Source organism: Triturus cristatus, chromosome 4_1 (genome assembly GCF_964204655.1).
Source record: "Triturus cristatus chromosome 4_1, aTriCri1.1, whole genome shotgun sequence".
NCBI classification, from domain to species: domain Eukaryota; kingdom Metazoa; phylum Chordata; class Amphibia; order Caudata; family Salamandridae; genus Triturus; species Triturus cristatus.
Window position 1 is genome coordinate 123,939,621 of NC_140585.1, and position 16,555 is coordinate 123,956,175.

Below are 16,555 nucleotides of genomic sequence, written 5' to 3' on the forward strand. Positions count from 1 at the left end.
ATGGTGATTAATCTAGCATTAGACATGCACTAACTCCTAAAAATTGTATCTCCCTTGGTTACTCATTCATGAGAAATGTATCTCCAAGATTAGGTAGGGCCTGAGTCTAGGTTAACATACAGTGATATCACTCCTATTCAAGTACTAAACATGCCAACCTGAAGTGTAAAACATCCCCTAGGTGTAGTTAAGGCATCAGTTAGGAGTGAACTGAACACTCATGTTATGGGCAATTAGACTTAAAATAAAGTGTGGACAGCAGTAACGTTACTTTTGAAATGTGATGCTGAGTGAGCACACAGGGGAATTAGCTCAAATGGTAGAGCGCTCGCTTAGCATGCGAGAGGTAGCGGGATCGATGCCCGCATTCTCCATTCTAAAATTTGCATACATTTTACTTTTTAACTTGTAATTGCCATGGTTGTTGCAGAGTAAGAACAGAAAAGTCACAGATGGCTTTCAAATTTGGTGTCATTATAACAACTAAAGTGGTTTAATCAAAAGTGTTTAGGTATTCTATAGCACGTGAGAGGAATTTGATTTCTTATGCAATCTCAAAATGAAAATTTCACACCTTCCATTTTCATTTCGTATTATTTTACTTGACATTCTTTCCTCTGAAGGATGTATAAAAGTGAAGTTCCTTGCAAAACAAGAGCAGAGGAATATCCAGAAACGGTTTTCCTTAATAAAAAATGATGAGTCTGCATACCATATTTAAGTGGGAGCCCGGCTAGCTCAGTCGGTAGAGCATGAGACTCTTAATCTCAGGGTCGTGGGTTTGAGCCCCACGTTGGGCGAAAACGAGTATTTTTTGCTGGATGATAGCATTGGCTCTCATAATATGGTGATTAATCTTGCATTAGACATGCACTAACTCCTAAAAATTGTATCTCCCTTGGTTACTCATTCATGAGAAATGTATCTCCAAGATTAGGTAGGGCCTGAGTCTAGGTTAACATACAGTGATATCACTCCTATTCAAGTACTAAACATGCCAACCTGAAGTGTAAAACATCCCCTAGGTGTAGTTAAGGCATCAGTTAGGAGTGAACTGAACACTCATGTTATGGGCAATTAGACTTAAAATAAAGTGTGGACAGCAGTAACGTTACTTTTGAAATGTGATGCTGAGTGAGCACACAGGGGAATTAGCTCAAATGGTAGAGCGCTCGCTTAGCATGCGAGAGGTAGCGGGATCGATGCCCGCATTCTCCATTCTAAAATTTGCATACATTTTACTTTTTAACTTGTAATTGCCATGGTTGTTGCAGAGTAAGAACAGAAAAGTCACAGATGGCTTTCAAATTTGGTGTCATTATAACAACTAAAGTGGTTTAATCAAAAGTGTTTAGGTATTCTATAGCACGTGAGAGGAATTTGATTTCTTATGCAATCTCAAAATGAAAATTTCACACCTTCCATTTTCATTTCGTCTTATTTTACTTGACATTCTTTCCTCTGAAGGATGTATAAAAGTGAAGTTCCTTGCAAAACAAGAGCAGAGGAATATCCAGAAACGGTTTTCCTTAATAAAAAATGATGAGTCTGCATACCATATTTAAGTGGGAGCCCGGCTAGCTCAGTCGGTAGAGCATGAGACTCTTAATCTCAGGGTCGTGGGTTCGAGCCCCACGTTGGGCGAAAACGAGTATTTTTTGCTGGATGATAGCATTGGCTCTCATAATATGGTGATTAATCTTGCATTAGACATGCACTAACTCCTAAAAATTGTATCTCCCTTGGTTACTCATTCATGAGAAATGTATCTCCAAGATTAGGTAGGGCCTGAGTCTAGGTTAACATACAGTGATATCACTCCTATTCAAGTACTAAACATGCCAACCTGAAGTGTAAAACATCCCCTAGGTGTAGTTAAGGCATCAGTTAGGAGTGAACTGAACACTCATGTTATGGGCAATTAGACTTAAAATAAAGTGTGGACAGCAGTAACGTTACTTTTGAAATGTGATGCTGAGTGAGCACACAGGGGAATTAGCTCAAATGGTAGAGCGCTCGCTTAGCATGCGAGAGGTAGCGGGATCGATGCCCGCATTCTCCATTCTAAAATTTGCATACATTTTACTTTTTAACTTGTAATTGCCATGGTTGTTGCAGAGTAAGAACAGAAAAGTCACAGATGGCTTTCAAATTTGGTGTCATTATAACAACTAAAGTGGTTTAATCAAAAGTGTTTAGGTATTCTATAGCACGTGAGAGGAATTTGATTTCTTATGCAATCTCAAAATGAAAATTTCACACCTTCCATTTTCATTTCGTCTTATTTTACTTGACATTCTTTCCTCTGAAGGATGTATAAAAGTGAAGTTCCTTGCAAAACAAGAGCAGAGGAATATCCAGAAACGGTTTTCCTTAATAAAAAATGATGAGTCTGCATACCATATTTAAGTGGGAGCCCGGCTAGCTCAGTCGGTAGAGCATGAGACTCTTAATCTCAGGGTCGTGGGTTCGAGCCCCACGTTGGGCGAAAACGAGTATTTTTTGCTGGATGATAGCATTGGCTCTCATAATATGGTGATTAATCTTGCATTAGACATGCACTAACTCCTAAAAATTGTATCTCCCTTGGTTACTCATTCATGAGAAATGTATCTCCAAGATTAGGTAGGGCCTGAGTCTAGGTTAACATACAGTGATATCACTCCTATTCAAGTACTAAACATGCCAACCTGAAGTGTAAAACATCCCCTAGGTGTAGTTAAGGCATCAGTTAGGAGTGAACTGAACACTCATGTTATGGGCAATTAGACTTAAAATAAAGTGTGGACAGCAGTAACGTTACTTTTGAAATGTGATGCTGAGTGAGCACACAGGGGAATTAGCTCAAATGGTAGAGCGCTCGCTTAGCATGCGAGAAGTAGCGGGATCGATGCCCGCATTCTCCATTCTAAAATTTGCATACTTTTTAACTTGTAATTGCCATGGTTGTTGCAGAGTAAGAACAGAAAAGTCACAGATGGCTTTCAAATTTGGTGTCATTATAACAACTAAAGTGGTTTAATCAAAAGTGTTTAGGTATTCTATAGCACGTGAGAGGAATTTGATTTCTTATGCAATCTCAAAATGAAAATTTCACACCTTCCATTTTCATTTCGTCTTATTTTACTTGACATTCTTTCCTCTGAAGGATGTATAAAAGTGAAGTTCCTTGCAAAACAAGAGCAGAGGAATATCCAGAAACGGTTTTCCTTAATAAAAAATGATGAGTCTGCATACCATATTTAAGTGGGAGCCCGGCTAGCTCAGTCGGTAGAGCATGAGACTCTTAATCTCAGGGTCGTGGGTTCGAGCCCCACGTTGGGCGAAAACGAGTATTTTTTGCTGGATGATAGCATTGGCTCTCATAATATGGTGATTAATCTTGCATTAGACATGCACTAACTCCTAAAAATTGTATCTCCCTTGGTTACTCATTCATGAGAAATGTATCTCCAAGATTAGGTAGGGCCTGAGTCTAGGTTAACATACAGTGATATCACTCCTATTCAAGTACTAAACATGCCAACCTGAAGTGTAAAACATCCCCTAGGTGTAGTTAAGGCATCAGTTAGGAGTGAACTGAACACTCATGTTATGGGCAATTAGACTTAAAATAAAGTGTGGACAGCAGTAACGTTACTTTTGAAATGTGATGCTGAGTGAGCACACAGGGGAATTAGCTCAAATGGTAGAGCGCTCGCTTAGCATGCGAGAGGTAGCGGGATCGATGCCCGCATTCTCCATTCTAAAATTTGCATACATTTTACTTTTTAACTTGTAATTGCCATGGTTGTTGCAGAGTAAGAACAGAAAAGTCACAGATGGCTTTCAAATTTGTTGTCATTATAACAACTAAAGTGGTTTAATCAAAAGTGTTTAGGTATTCTATAGCACGTGAGAGGAATTTGATTTCTTATGCAATCTCAAAATGAAAATTTCACACCTTCCATTTTCATTTCGTATTATTTTACTTGACATTCTTTCCTCTGAAGGATGTATAAAAGTGAAGTTCCTTGCAAAACAAGAGCAGAGGAATATCCAGAAACAGTTTTCCTTAATAAAAAATGATGAGTCTGCATACCATATTTAAGTGGGAGCCCGGCTAGCTCAGTCGGTAGAGCATGAGACTCTTAATCTCAGGGTCGTGGGTTCGAGCCCCACGTTGGGCGAAAACGAGTATTTTTTGCTGGATGATAGCATTGGCTCTCATAATATGGTGATTAATCTTGCATTGGACATGCACTAACTCCTAAAAATTGTATCTCCCTTGGTTACTCATTCATGAGAAATGTATCTCCAAGATTAGGTAGGGCCTGAGTCTAGGTTAACATACAGTGATATCACTCCTATTCAAGTACTAAACATGCCAACCTGAAGTGTAAAACATCCCCTAGGTGTAGTTAAGGCATCAGTTAGGAGTGAACTGAACACTCATGTTATGGGCAATTAGACTTAAAATAAAGTGTGGACAGCAGTAACGTTACTTTTGAAATGTGATGCTGAGTGAGCACACAGGGGAATTAGCTCAAATGGTAGAGTGCTCGCTTAGCATGCGAGAGGTAGCGGGATCGATGCCCGCATTCTCCATTCTAAAATTTGCATACATTTTACTTTTTAACTTGTAATTGCCATGGTTGTTGCAGAGTAAGAACAGAAAAGTCACAGATGGCTTTCAAATTTGGTGTCATTATAACAACTTAAGTGGTTTAATCAAAAGTGTTTAGGTATTCTATAGCACGTGAGAGGAATTTGATTTCTTATGCAATCTCAAAATGAAAATTTCACACCTTCCATTTTCATTTCGTCTTATTTTACTTGACATTCTTTCCTCTGAAGGATGTATAAAAGGGAAGTTCCTTGCAAAACAAGAGCAGAGGAATATCCAGAAACGGTTTTCCTTAATAAAAAATGATGAGTCTGCATACCATATTTAAGTGGGAGCCCGGCTAGCTCAGTCGGTAGAGCTATGAGACTCTTAATCTCAGGGTCGTGGGTTCGAGCCCCACGTTGGGCAAAAACGAGTATTTTTTGCTGGATGATTGCATTGGCTCTCATAATATGGTGATTAATCTTGCATTAGACATGCACTAACTCCTAAAAATTGTATCTCCCTTGGTTACTCATTCATGAGAAATGTATCTCCAAGATTAGGTAGGGCCTGAGTCTAGGTTAACATACAGTGATATCACTCCTATTCAAGTACTAAACATGCCAACCTGAAGTGTAAAACATCCCCTAGGTGTAGTTAAGGCATCAGTTAGGAGTGAACTGAACACTCATGTTATGGGCAATTAGACTTAAAATAAAGTGTGGACAGCAGTAACGTTACTTTTGAAATGTGATGCTGAGTGAGCACACAGGGGAATTAGCTCAAATGGTAGAGCGCTCGCTTAGCATGCGAGAGGTAGCGGGATCGATGCCCGCATTCTCCATTCTAAAATTTGCATACATTTTACTTTTTAACTTGTAATTGCCATGGTTGTTGCAGAGTAAGAACAGAAAAGTCACAGATGGCTTTCAAATTTGGTGTCATTATAACAACTTAAGTGGTTTAATCAAAAGTGTTTAGGTATTCTATAGCACGTGAGAGGAATTTGATTTCTTATGCAATCTCAAAATGAAAATTTCACACCTTCCATTTTCATTTCGTCTTATTTTACTTGACATTCTTTCCTCTGAAGGATGTATAAAAGTGAAGTTCCTTGCAAAACAAGAGCAGAGGAATATCCAGAAACGGTTTTCCTTAATAAAAAATGATGAGTCTGCATACCATATTTAAGTGGGAGCCCGGCTAGCTCAGTCGGTAGAGCATGAGACTCTTAATCTCAGGGTCGTGTGTTTGAGCCCCACGTTGGGCGAAAACGAGTATTTTTTGCTGGATGATAGCATTGGCTCTCATAATATGGTGATTAATCTTGCATTAGACATGCACTAACTCCTAAAAATTGTATCTCCCTTGGTTACTCATTCATGAGAAATGTATCTCCAAGATTAGGTAGGGCCTGAGTCTAGGTTAACATACAGTGATATCACTCCTATTCAAGTACTAAACATGCCAACCTGAAGTGTAAAACATCCCCTAGGTGTAGTTAAGGCATCAGTTAGGAGTGAACTGAACACTCATGTTATGGGCAATTAGACTTAAAATAAAGTGTGGACAGCAGTAACGTTACTTTTGAAATGTGATGCTGAGTGAGCACACAGGGGAATTAGCTCAAATGGTAGAGCGCTCGCTTAGCATGCGAGAGGTAGCGGGATCGATGCCCGCATTCTCCATTCTAAAATTTGCATACATTTTACTTTTTAACTTGTAATTGCCATGGTTGTTGCAGAGTAAGAACAGAAAAGTCACAGATGGCTTTCAAATTTGGTGTCATTATAACAACTAAAGTGGTTTAATCAAAAGTGTTTAGGTATTCTATAGCACGTGAGAGGAATTTGATTTCTTATGCAATCTCAAAATGAAAATTTCACACCTTCCATTTTCATTTCGTCTTATTTTACTTGACATTCTTTCCTCTGAAGGATGTATAAAAGTGAAGTTCCTTGCAAAACAAGAGCAGAGGAATATCCAGAAACAGTTTTCCTTAATAAAAAATGATGAGTCTGTATACCATATTTAAGTGGGAGCCCGGCTAGCTCAGTCGGTAGAGCATGAGACTCTTAATCTCAGGGTCGTGGGTTCGAGCCCCACGTTGGGCGAAAACGAGTATTTTTTGCTGGATGATAGCATTGGCTCTCATAATATGGTGATTAATCTTGCATTAGACATTCACTAACTCCTAAAAATTGTATCTCCCTTGGTTACTCATTCATGAGAAATGTATCTCCAAGATTAGGTAGGGCCTGAGTCTAGGTTAACATACAGTGATATCACTCCTATTCAAGTACTAAACATGCCAACCTGAAGTGTAAAACATCCCCTAGGTGTAGTTAAGGCATCAGTTAGGAGTGAACTGAACACTCATGTTATGGGCAATTAGACTTAAAATAAAGTGTGGACAGCAGTAACGTTACTTTTGAAATGTGATGCTGAGTGAGCACACAGGGGAATTAGCTCAAATGGTAGAGCGCTCGCTTAGCATGCGAGAGGTAGCGGGATCGATGCCCGCATTCTCCATTCTAAAATTTGCATACATTTTACTTTTTAACTTGTAATTGCCATGGTTGTTGCAGAGTAAGAACAGAAAAGTCACAGATGGCTTTCAAATTTGGTGTCATTATAACAACTAAAGTGGTTTAATCAAAAGTGTTTAGGTATTCTATAGCACGTGAGAGGAATTTGATTTCTTATGCAATCTCAAAATGAAAATTTCACACCTTCCATTTTCATTTCGTCTTATTTTACTTGACATTCTTTCCTCTGAAGGATGTATAAAAGTGAAGTTCCTTGCAAAACAAGAGCAGAGGAATATCCAGAAACAGTTTTCCTTAATAAAAAATGATGAGTCTGCATACCATATTTAAGTGGGAGCCCGGCTAGCTCAGTCGGTAGAGCATGAGACTCTTAATCTCAGGGTCGTGGGTTCGAGCCCCACGTTGGGCGAAAACGAGTATTTTTTGCTGGATGATAGCATTGGCTCTCATAATATGGTGATTAATCTTGCATTGGACATGCACTAACTCCTAAAAATTGTATCTCCCTTGGTTACTCATTCATGAGAAATGTATCTCCAAGATTAGGTAGGGCCTGAGTCTAGGTTAACATACAGTGATATCACTCCTATTCAAGTACTAAACATGCCAACCTGAAGTGTAAAACATCCCCTAGGTGTAGTTAAGGCATCAGTTAGGAGTGAACTGAACACTCATGTTATGGGCAATTAGACTTAAAATAAAGTGTGGACAGCAGTAACGTTACTTTTGAAATGTGATGCTGAGTGAGCACACAGGGGAATTAGCTCAAATGGTAGAGTGCTCGCTTAGCATGCGAGAGGTAGCGGGATCGATGCCCGCATTCTCCATTCTAAAATTTGCATACATTTTACTTTTTAACTTGTAATTGCCATGGTTGTTGCAGAGTAAGAACAGAAAAGTCACAGATGGCTTTCAAATTTGGTGTCATTATAACAACTTAAGTGGTTTAATCAAAAGTGTTTAGGTATTCTATAGCACGTGAGAGGAATTTGATTTCTTATGCAATCTCAAAATGAAAATTTCACACCTTCCATTTTCATTTCGTCTTATTTTACTTGACATTCTTTCCTCTGAAGGATGTATAAAAGGGAAGTTCCTTGCAAAACAAGAGCAGAGGAATATCCAGAAACGGTTTTCCTTAATAAAAAATGATGAGTCTGCATACCATATTTAAGTGGGAGCCCGGCTAGCTCAGTCGGTAGAGCTATGAGACTCTTAATCTCAGGGTCGTGGGTTCGAGCCCCACGTTGGGCAAAAACGAGTATTTTTTGCTGGATGATTGCATTGGCTCTCATAATATGGTGATTAATCTTGCATTAGACATGCACTAACTCCTAAAAATTGTATCTCCCTTGGTTACTCATTCATGAGAAATGTATCTCCAAGATTAGGTAGGGCCTGAGTCTAGGTTAACATACAGTGATATCACTCCTATTCAAGTACTAAACATGCCAACCTGAAGTGTAAAACATCCCCTAGGTGTAGTTAAGGCATCAGTTAGGAGTGAACTGAACACTCATGTTATGGGCAATTAGACTTAAAATAAAGTGTGGACAGCAGTAACGTTACTTTTGAAATGTGATGCTGAGTGAGCACACAGGGGAATTAGCTCAAATGGTAGAGCGCTCGCTTAGCATGCGAGAGGTAGCGGGATCGATGCCCGCATTCTCCATTCTAAAATTTGCATACATTTTACTTTTTAACTTGTAATTGCCATGGTTGTTGCAGAGTAAGAACAGAAAAGTCACAGATGGCTTTCAAATTTGGTGTCATTATAACAACTTAAGTGGTTTAATCAAAAGTGTTTAGGTATTCTATAGCACGTGAGAGGAATTTGATTTCTTATGCAATCTCAAAATGAAAATTTCACACCTTCCATTTTCATTTCGTCTTATTTTACTTGACATTCTTTCCTCTGAAGGATGTATAAAAGTGAAGTTCCTTGCAAAACAAGAGCAGAGGAATATCCAGAAACGGTTTTCCTTAATAAAAAATGATGAGTCTGCATACCATATTTAAGTGGGAGCCCGGCTAGCTCAGTCGGTAGAGCATGAGACTCTTAATCTCAGGGTCGTGTGTTTGAGCCCCACGTTGGGCGAAAACGAGTATTTTTTGCTGGATGATAGCATTGGCTCTCATAATATGGTGATTAATCTTGCATTAGACATGCACTAACTCCTAAAAATTGTATCTCCCTTGGTTACTCATTCATGAGAAATGTATCTCCAAGATTAGGTAGGGCCTGAGTCTAGGTTAACATACAGTGATATCACTCCTATTCAAGTACTAAACATGCCAACCTGAAGTGTAAAACATCCCCTAGGTGTAGTTAAGGCATCAGTTAGGAGTGAACTGAACACTCATGTTATGGGCAATTAGACTTAAAATAAAGTGTGGACAGCAGTAACGTTACTTTTGAAATGTGATGCTGAGTGAGCACACAGGGGAATTAGCTCAAATGGTAGAGCGCTCGCTTAGCATGCGAGAGGTAGCGGGATCGATGCCCGCATTCTCCATTCTAAAATTTGCATACATTTTACTTTTTAACTTGTAATTGCCATGGTTGTTGCAGAGTAAGAACAGAAAAGTCACAGATGGCTTTCAAATTTGTTGTCATTATAACAACTAAAGTGGTTTAATCAAAAGTGTTTAGGTATTCTATAGCACGTGAGAGGAATTTGATTTCTTATGCAATCTCAAAATGAAAATTTCACACCTTCCATTTTCATTTCGTATTATTTTACTTGACATTCTTTCCTCTGAAGGATGTATAAAAGTGAAGTTCCTTGCAAAACAAGAGCAGAGGAATATCCAGAAACAGTTTTCCTTAATAAAAAATGATGAGTCTGCATACCATATTTAAGTGGGAGCCCGGCTAGCTCAGTCGGTAGAGCATGAGACTCTTAATCTCAGGGTCGTGGGTTCGAGCCCCACGTTGGGCGAAAACGAGTATTTTTTGCTGGATGATAGCATTGGCTCTCATAATATGGTGATTAATCTTGCATTGGACATGCACTAACTCCTAAAAATTGTATCTCCCTTGGTTACTCATTCATGAGAAATGTATCTCCAAGATTAGGTAGGGCCTGAGTCTAGGTTAACATACAGTGATATCACTCCTATTCAAGTACTAAACATGCCAACCTGAAGTGTAAAACATCCCCTAGGTGTAGTTAAGGCATCAGTTAGGAGTGAACTGAACACTCATGTTATGGGCAATTAGACTTAAAATAAAGTGTGGACAGCAGTAACGTTACTTTTGAAATGTGATGCTGAGTGAGCACACAGGGGAATTAGCTCAAATGGTAGAGTGCTCGCTTAGCATGCGAGAGGTAGCGGGATCGATGCCCGCATTCTCCATTCTAAAATTTGCATACATTTTACTTTTTAACTTGTAATTGCCATGGTTGTTGCAGAGTAAGAACAGAAAAGTCACAGATGGCTTTCAAATTTGGTGTCATTATAACAACTTAAGTGGTTTAATCAAAAGTGTTTAGGTATTCTATAGCACGTGAGAGGAATTTGATTTCTTATGCAATCTCAAAATGAAAATTTCACACCTTCCATTTTCATTTCGTCTTATTTTACTTGACATTCTTTCCTCTGAAGGATGTATAAAAGGGAAGTTCCTTGCAAAACAAGAGCAGAGGAATATCCAGAAACGGTTTTCCTTAATAAAAAATGATGAGTCTGCATACCATATTTAAGTGGGAGCCCGGCTAGCTCAGTCGGTAGAGCTATGAGACTCTTAATCTCAGGGTCGTGGGTTCGAGCCCCACGTTGGGCAAAAACGAGTATTTTTTGCTGGATGATTGCATTGGCTCTCATAATATGGTGATTAATCTTGCATTAGACATGCACTAACTCCTAAAAATTGTATCTCCCTTGGTTACTCATTCATGAGAAATGTATCTCCAAGATTAGGTAGGGCCTGAGTCTAGGTTAACATACAGTGATATCACTCCTATTCAAGTACTAAACATGCCAACCTGAAGTGTAAAACATCCCCTAGGTGTAGTTAAGGCATCAGTTAGGAGTGAACTGAACACTCATGTTATGGGCAATTAGACTTAAAATAAAGTGTGGACAGCAGTAACGTTACTTTTGAAATGTGATGCTGAGTGAGCACACAGGGGAATTAGCTCAAATGGTAGAGCGCTCGCTTAGCATGCGAGAGGTAGCGGGATCGATGCCCGCATTCTCCATTCTAAAATTTGCATACATTTTACTTTTTAACTTGTAATTGCCATGGTTGTTGCAGAGTAAGAACAGAAAAGTCACAGATGGCTTTCAAATTTGGTGTCATTATAACAACTTAAGTGGTTTAATCAAAAGTGTTTAGGTATTCTATAGCACGTGAGAGGAATTTGATTTCTTATGCAATCTCAAAATGAAAATTTCACACCTTCCATTTTCATTTCGTCTTATTTTACTTGACATTCTTTCCTCTGAAGGATGTATAAAAGTGAAGTTCCTTGCAAAACAAGAGCAGAGGAATATCCAGAAACGGTTTTCCTTAATAAAAAATGATGAGTCTGCATACCATATTTAAGTGGGAGCCCGGCTAGCTCAGTCGGTAGAGCATGAGACTCTTAATCTCAGGGTCGTGTGTTTGAGCCCCACGTTGGGCGAAAACGAGTATTTTTTGCTGGATGATAGCATTGGCTCTCATAATATGGTGATTAATCTTGCATTAGACATGCACTAACTCCTAAAAATTGTATCTCCCTTGGTTACTCATTCATGAGAAATGTATCTCCAAGATTAGGTAGGGCCTGAGTCTAGGTTAACATACAGTGATATCGCTCCTATTCAAGTACTAAACATGCCAACCTGAAGTGTAAAACATCCCCTAGGTGTAGTTAAGGCATCAGTTAGGAGTGAACTGAACACTCATGTTATGGGCAATTAGACTTAAAATAAAGTGTGGACAGCAGTAACGTTACTTTTGAAATGTGATGCTGAGTGAGCACACAGGGGAATTAGCTCAAATGGTAGAGTGCTCGCTTAGCATGCGAGAGGTAGCGGGATCGATGCCCGCATTCTCCATTCTAAAATTTGCATACATTTTACTTTTTAACTTGTAATTGCCATGGTTGTTGCAGAGTAAGAACAGAAAAGTCACAGATGGCTTTCAAATTTGGTGTCATTATAACAACTAAAGTGGTTTAATCAAAAGTGTTTAGGTATTCTATAGCACGTGAGAGGAATTTGATTTCTTATGCAATCTCAAAATGAAAATTTCACACCTTCCATTTTCATTTCGTCTTATTTTACTTGACATTCTTTCCTCTGAAGGATGTATAAAAGTGAAGTTCCTTGCAAAACAAGAGCAGAGGAATATCCAGAAACGGTTTTCCTAAATAAAAAATGATGAGTCTGCATACCATATTTATTTGGGTCCCGGCTAGCTCAGTCGGTAGAGCTATGAGACTCTTAATCTCAGGGTCGTGGGTTCGAGCCCCACGTTGGGCGAAAACGAGTATTTTTTGCTGGATGATAGCATTGGCTCTCATAATATGGTGATTAATCTTGCATTAGACATGCACTAACTCCTAAAAATTGTATCTCCCTTGGTTACTCATTCATGAGAAATGTATCTCCAAGATTAGGTAGGGCCTGAGTCTAGGTTAACATACAGTGATATCACTCCTATTCAAGTACTAAACATGCCAACCTGAAGTGTAAAACATCCCCTAGGTGTAGTTAAGGCATCAGTTAGGAGTGAACTGAACACTCATGTTATGGGCAATTAGACTTAAAATAAAGTGTGGACAGCAGTAACGTTACTTTTGAAATGTGATGCTGAGTGAGCACACAGGGGAATTAGCTCAAATGGTAGAGTGCTCGCTTAGCATGCGAGAGGTAGCGGGATCGATGCCCGCATTCTCCATTCTAAAATTTGCATACATTTTACTTTTTAACTTGTAATTGCCATGGTTGTTGCAGAGTAAGAACAGAAAAGTCACAGATGGCTTTCAAATTTGGTGTCATTATAACAACTAAAGTGGTTTAATCAAAAGTGTTAGGTATTCTATAGCACGTGAGAGGAATTTGATTTCTTATGCAATCTCAAAATGAAAATTTCACACCTTCCATTTTCATTTCGTCTTATTTTACTTGACATTCTTTCCTCTGAAGGATGTATAAAAGTGAAGTTCCTTGCAAAACAAGAGCAGAGGAATATCCAGAAACAGTTTTCCTTAATAAAAAATGATGAGTCTGCATACCATATTTAAGTGGGAGCCCGGCTACCTCAGTCGGTAGAGCATGAGACTCTTAATCTCAGGGTCGTGGGTTCGAGCCCCACGTTGGGCGAAAACGAGTATTTTTTGCTGGATGATAGCATTGGCTCTCATAATATGGTGATTAATCTTGCATTAGACATGCACTAACTCCTAAAAATTGTATCTCCCTTGGTTACTCATTCATGAGAAATGTATCTCCAAGATTAGGTAGGGCCTGAGTCTAGGTTAACATACAGTGATATCACTCCTATTCAAGTACTAAACATGCCAACCTGAAGTGTAAAACATCCCCTAGGTGTAGTTAAGGCATCAGTTAGGAGTGAACTGAACACTCATGTTATGGGCAATTAGACTTAAAATAAAGTGTGGACAGCAGTAACGTTACTTTTGAAATGTGATGCTGAGTGAGCACACAGGGGAATTAGCTCAAATGGTAGAGCGCTCGCTTAGCATGCGAGAGGTAGCGGGATCGATGCCCGCATTCTCCATTCTAAAATTTGCATACATTTTACTTTTTAACTTGTAATTGCCATGGTTGTTGCAGAGTAAGAACAGAAAAGTCACAGATGGCTTTCAAATTTGGTGTCATTATAACAACTTAAGTGGTTTAATCAAAAGTGTTTAGGTATTCTATAGCACGTGAGAGGAATTTGATTTCTTATGCAATCTCAAAATGAAAATTTCACACCTTCCATTTTCATTTCGTCTTATTTTACTTGACATTCTTTCCTCTGAAGGATGTATAAAAGTGAAGTTCCTTGCAAAACAAGAGCAGAGGAATATCCAGAAACGGTTTTCCTTAATAAAAAATGATGAGTCTGCATACCATATTTAAGTGGGAGCCCGGCTAGCTCAGTCGGTAGAGCATGAGACTCTTAATCTCAGGGTCGTGTGTTTGAGCCCCACGTTGGGCGAAAACGAGTATGTTTTGCTGGATGATAGCATTGGCTCTCATAATATGGTGATTAATCTTGCATTAGACATGCACTAACTCCTAAAAATTGTATCTCCCTTGGTTACTCATTCATGAGAAATGTATCTCCAAGATTAGGTAGGGCCTGAGTCTAGGTTAACATACAGTGATATCGCTCCTATTCAAGTACTAAACATGCCAACCTGAAGTGTAAAACATCCCCTAGGTGTAGTTAAGGCATCAGTTAGGAGTGAACTGAACACTCATGTTATGGGCAATTAGACTTAAAATAAAGTGTGGACAGCAGTAACGTTACTTTTGAAATGTGATGCTGAGTGAGCACACAGGGGAATTAGCTCAAATGGTAGAGTGCTCGCTTAGCATGCGAGAGGTAGCGGGATCGATGCCCGCATTCTCCATTCTAAAATTTGCATACATTTTACTTTTTAACTTGTAATTGCCATGGTTGTTGCAGAGTAAGAACAGAAAAGTCACAGATGGCTTTCAAATTTGGTGTCATTATAACAACTAAAGTGGTTTAATCAAAAGTGTTTAGGTATTCTATAGCACGTGAGAGGAATTTGATTTCTTATGCAATCTCAAAATGAAAATTTCACACCTTCCATTTTCATTTCGTCTTATTTTACTTGACATTCTTTCCTCTGAAGGATGTATAAAAGTGAAGTTCCTTGCAAAACAAGAGCAGAGGAATATCCAGAAACGGTTTTCCTTAATAAAAAATGATGAGTCTGCATACCATATTTATTTGGGTCCCGGCTAGCTCAGTCGGTAGAGCTATGAGACTCTTAATCTCAGGGTCGTGGGTTCGAGCCCCACGTTGGGCGAAAACGAGTATTTTTTGCTGGATGATAGCATTGGCTCTCATAATATGGTGATTAATCTTGCATTAGACATGCACTAACTCCTAAAAATTGTATCTCCCTTGGTTACTCATTCATGAGAAATGTATCTCCAAGATTAGGTAGGGCCTGAGTCTAGGTTAACATACAGTGATATCACTCCTATTCAAGTACTAAACATGCCAACCTGAAGTGTAAAACATCCCCTAGGTGTAGTTAAGGCATCAGTTAGGAGTGAACTGAACACTCATGTTATGGGCAATTAGACTTAAAATAAAGTGTGGACAGCAGTAACGTTACTTTTGAAATGTGATGCTGAGTGAGCACACAGGGGAATTAGCTCAAATGGTAGAGCGCTCGCTTAGCATGCGAGAGGTAGCGGGATCGATGCCCGCATTCTCCATTCTAAAATTTGCATACATTTTACTTTTTAACTTGTAATTGCCATGGTTGTTGCAGAGTAAGAACAGAAAAGTCACAGATGGCTTTCAAATTTGGTGTCATTATAACAACTAAAGTGGTTTAATCAAAAGTGTTTAGGTATTCTATAGCACGTGAGAGGAATTTGATTTCTTATGCAATCTCAAAATGAAAATTTCACACCTTCCATTTTCATTTCGTCTTATTTTACTTGACATTCTTTCCTCTGAAGGATGTATAAAAGTGAAGTTCCTTGCAAAACAAGAGCAGAGGAATATCCAGAAACAGTTTTCCTTAATAAAAAATGATGAGTCTGCATACCATATTTAAGTGGGAGCCCGGCTAGCTCAGTCGGTAGAGCATGAGACTCTTAATCTCAGGTTCGTGGGTTCGAGCCCCAAGTTGCTGGATGATAGCATTGGCTCTCATAATATGGTGATTAATCTTGCATTAGACATGCACTAACTCCTAAAAATTGTATCTCCCTTGGTTACTCATTCATGAGAAATGTATCTCCAAGATTAGGTAGGGCCTGAGTCTAGGTTAACATACAGTGATATCACTCCTATTCAAGTACTAAACATGCCAACCTGAAGTGTAAAACATCCCCTAGGTGTAGTTAAGGCATCAGTTAGGAGTGAACTGAACACTCATGTTATGGGCAATTAGACTTAAAATAAAGTGTGGACAGCAGTAACGTTACTTTTGAAATGTGATGCTGAGTGAGCACACAGGGGAATTAGCTCAAATGGTAGAGTGCTCGCTTAGCATGCGAGAGGTAGCGGGATCGATGCCCGCATTCTCCATTCTAAAATTTGCATACATTTTACTTTTTAACTTGTAATTGCCATGGTTGTTGCAGAGTAAGAACAGAAAAGTCACAGATGGCTTTCAAATTTGGTGTCATTATAACAACTAAAGTGGTTTAATCAAAAGTGTTTAGGTATTCTATAGCACGTGAGAGGAATTTGATTTCT

At 38.9% G+C, this 16,555-nt stretch overlaps 19 non-coding genes across 19 annotated transcripts; all 19 read left to right on the top strand.

Moving 5' to 3' along the window:
* The first annotated feature begins 301 nt into the window (after nucleotides 1-301).
* TRNAA-AGC (transfer RNA alanine (anticodon AGC)) lies at nucleotides 302-374 on the top strand. Its single transcript has one exon. It is a non-coding gene; the product is annotated as a tRNA-Ala (tRNA).
* A 771-nt stretch (nucleotides 375-1,145) lies between these two features.
* On the top strand, nucleotides 1,146-1,218 carry TRNAA-AGC (transfer RNA alanine (anticodon AGC)). Its single transcript has one exon. It is a non-coding gene; the product is annotated as a tRNA-Ala (tRNA).
* A 353-nt stretch (nucleotides 1,219-1,571) lies between these two features.
* Nucleotides 1,572-1,644, top strand: TRNAK-CUU (transfer RNA lysine (anticodon CUU)). Its single transcript has one exon. It is a non-coding gene; the product is annotated as a tRNA-Lys (tRNA).
* A 345-nt stretch (nucleotides 1,645-1,989) lies between these two features.
* Nucleotides 1,990-2,062, top strand: TRNAA-AGC (transfer RNA alanine (anticodon AGC)). The gene has a single exon. It is a non-coding gene; the product is annotated as a tRNA-Ala (tRNA).
* Nucleotides 2,063-2,415: 353 nt separating this feature from the next.
* TRNAK-CUU (transfer RNA lysine (anticodon CUU)) lies at nucleotides 2,416-2,488 on the top strand. The gene has a single exon. It is a non-coding gene; the product is annotated as a tRNA-Lys (tRNA).
* A 764-nt stretch (nucleotides 2,489-3,252) lies between these two features.
* On the top strand, nucleotides 3,253-3,325 carry TRNAK-CUU (transfer RNA lysine (anticodon CUU)). The gene has a single exon. It is a non-coding gene; the product is annotated as a tRNA-Lys (tRNA).
* A 345-nt stretch (nucleotides 3,326-3,670) lies between these two features.
* TRNAA-AGC (transfer RNA alanine (anticodon AGC)) lies at nucleotides 3,671-3,743 on the top strand. Its single transcript has one exon. It is a non-coding gene; the product is annotated as a tRNA-Ala (tRNA).
* Nucleotides 3,744-4,096: 353 nt separating this feature from the next.
* On the top strand, nucleotides 4,097-4,169 carry TRNAK-CUU (transfer RNA lysine (anticodon CUU)). The gene has a single exon. It is a non-coding gene; the product is annotated as a tRNA-Lys (tRNA).
* A 1,190-nt stretch (nucleotides 4,170-5,359) lies between these two features.
* On the top strand, nucleotides 5,360-5,432 carry TRNAA-AGC (transfer RNA alanine (anticodon AGC)). Its single transcript has one exon. It is a non-coding gene; the product is annotated as a tRNA-Ala (tRNA).
* A 771-nt stretch (nucleotides 5,433-6,203) lies between these two features.
* TRNAA-AGC (transfer RNA alanine (anticodon AGC)) lies at nucleotides 6,204-6,276 on the top strand. Its single transcript has one exon. It is a non-coding gene; the product is annotated as a tRNA-Ala (tRNA).
* Nucleotides 6,277-6,629: 353 nt separating this feature from the next.
* Nucleotides 6,630-6,702, top strand: TRNAK-CUU (transfer RNA lysine (anticodon CUU)). Its single transcript has one exon. It is a non-coding gene; the product is annotated as a tRNA-Lys (tRNA).
* A 345-nt stretch (nucleotides 6,703-7,047) lies between these two features.
* On the top strand, nucleotides 7,048-7,120 carry TRNAA-AGC (transfer RNA alanine (anticodon AGC)). Its single transcript has one exon. It is a non-coding gene; the product is annotated as a tRNA-Ala (tRNA).
* A 353-nt stretch (nucleotides 7,121-7,473) lies between these two features.
* Nucleotides 7,474-7,546, top strand: TRNAK-CUU (transfer RNA lysine (anticodon CUU)). Its single transcript has one exon. It is a non-coding gene; the product is annotated as a tRNA-Lys (tRNA).
* Nucleotides 7,547-8,736: 1,190 nt separating this feature from the next.
* TRNAA-AGC (transfer RNA alanine (anticodon AGC)) lies at nucleotides 8,737-8,809 on the top strand. Its single transcript has one exon. It is a non-coding gene; the product is annotated as a tRNA-Ala (tRNA).
* A 771-nt stretch (nucleotides 8,810-9,580) lies between these two features.
* Nucleotides 9,581-9,653, top strand: TRNAA-AGC (transfer RNA alanine (anticodon AGC)). Its single transcript has one exon. It is a non-coding gene; the product is annotated as a tRNA-Ala (tRNA).
* A 353-nt stretch (nucleotides 9,654-10,006) lies between these two features.
* Nucleotides 10,007-10,079, top strand: TRNAK-CUU (transfer RNA lysine (anticodon CUU)). Its single transcript has one exon. It is a non-coding gene; the product is annotated as a tRNA-Lys (tRNA).
* A 1,190-nt stretch (nucleotides 10,080-11,269) lies between these two features.
* Nucleotides 11,270-11,342, top strand: TRNAA-AGC (transfer RNA alanine (anticodon AGC)). Its single transcript has one exon. It is a non-coding gene; the product is annotated as a tRNA-Ala (tRNA).
* A 2,458-nt stretch (nucleotides 11,343-13,800) lies between these two features.
* TRNAA-AGC (transfer RNA alanine (anticodon AGC)) lies at nucleotides 13,801-13,873 on the top strand. Its single transcript has one exon. It is a non-coding gene; the product is annotated as a tRNA-Ala (tRNA).
* A 1,615-nt stretch (nucleotides 13,874-15,488) lies between these two features.
* On the top strand, nucleotides 15,489-15,561 carry TRNAA-AGC (transfer RNA alanine (anticodon AGC)). The gene has a single exon. It is a non-coding gene; the product is annotated as a tRNA-Ala (tRNA).
* Nucleotides 15,562-16,555: the final 994 nt, after the last annotated feature.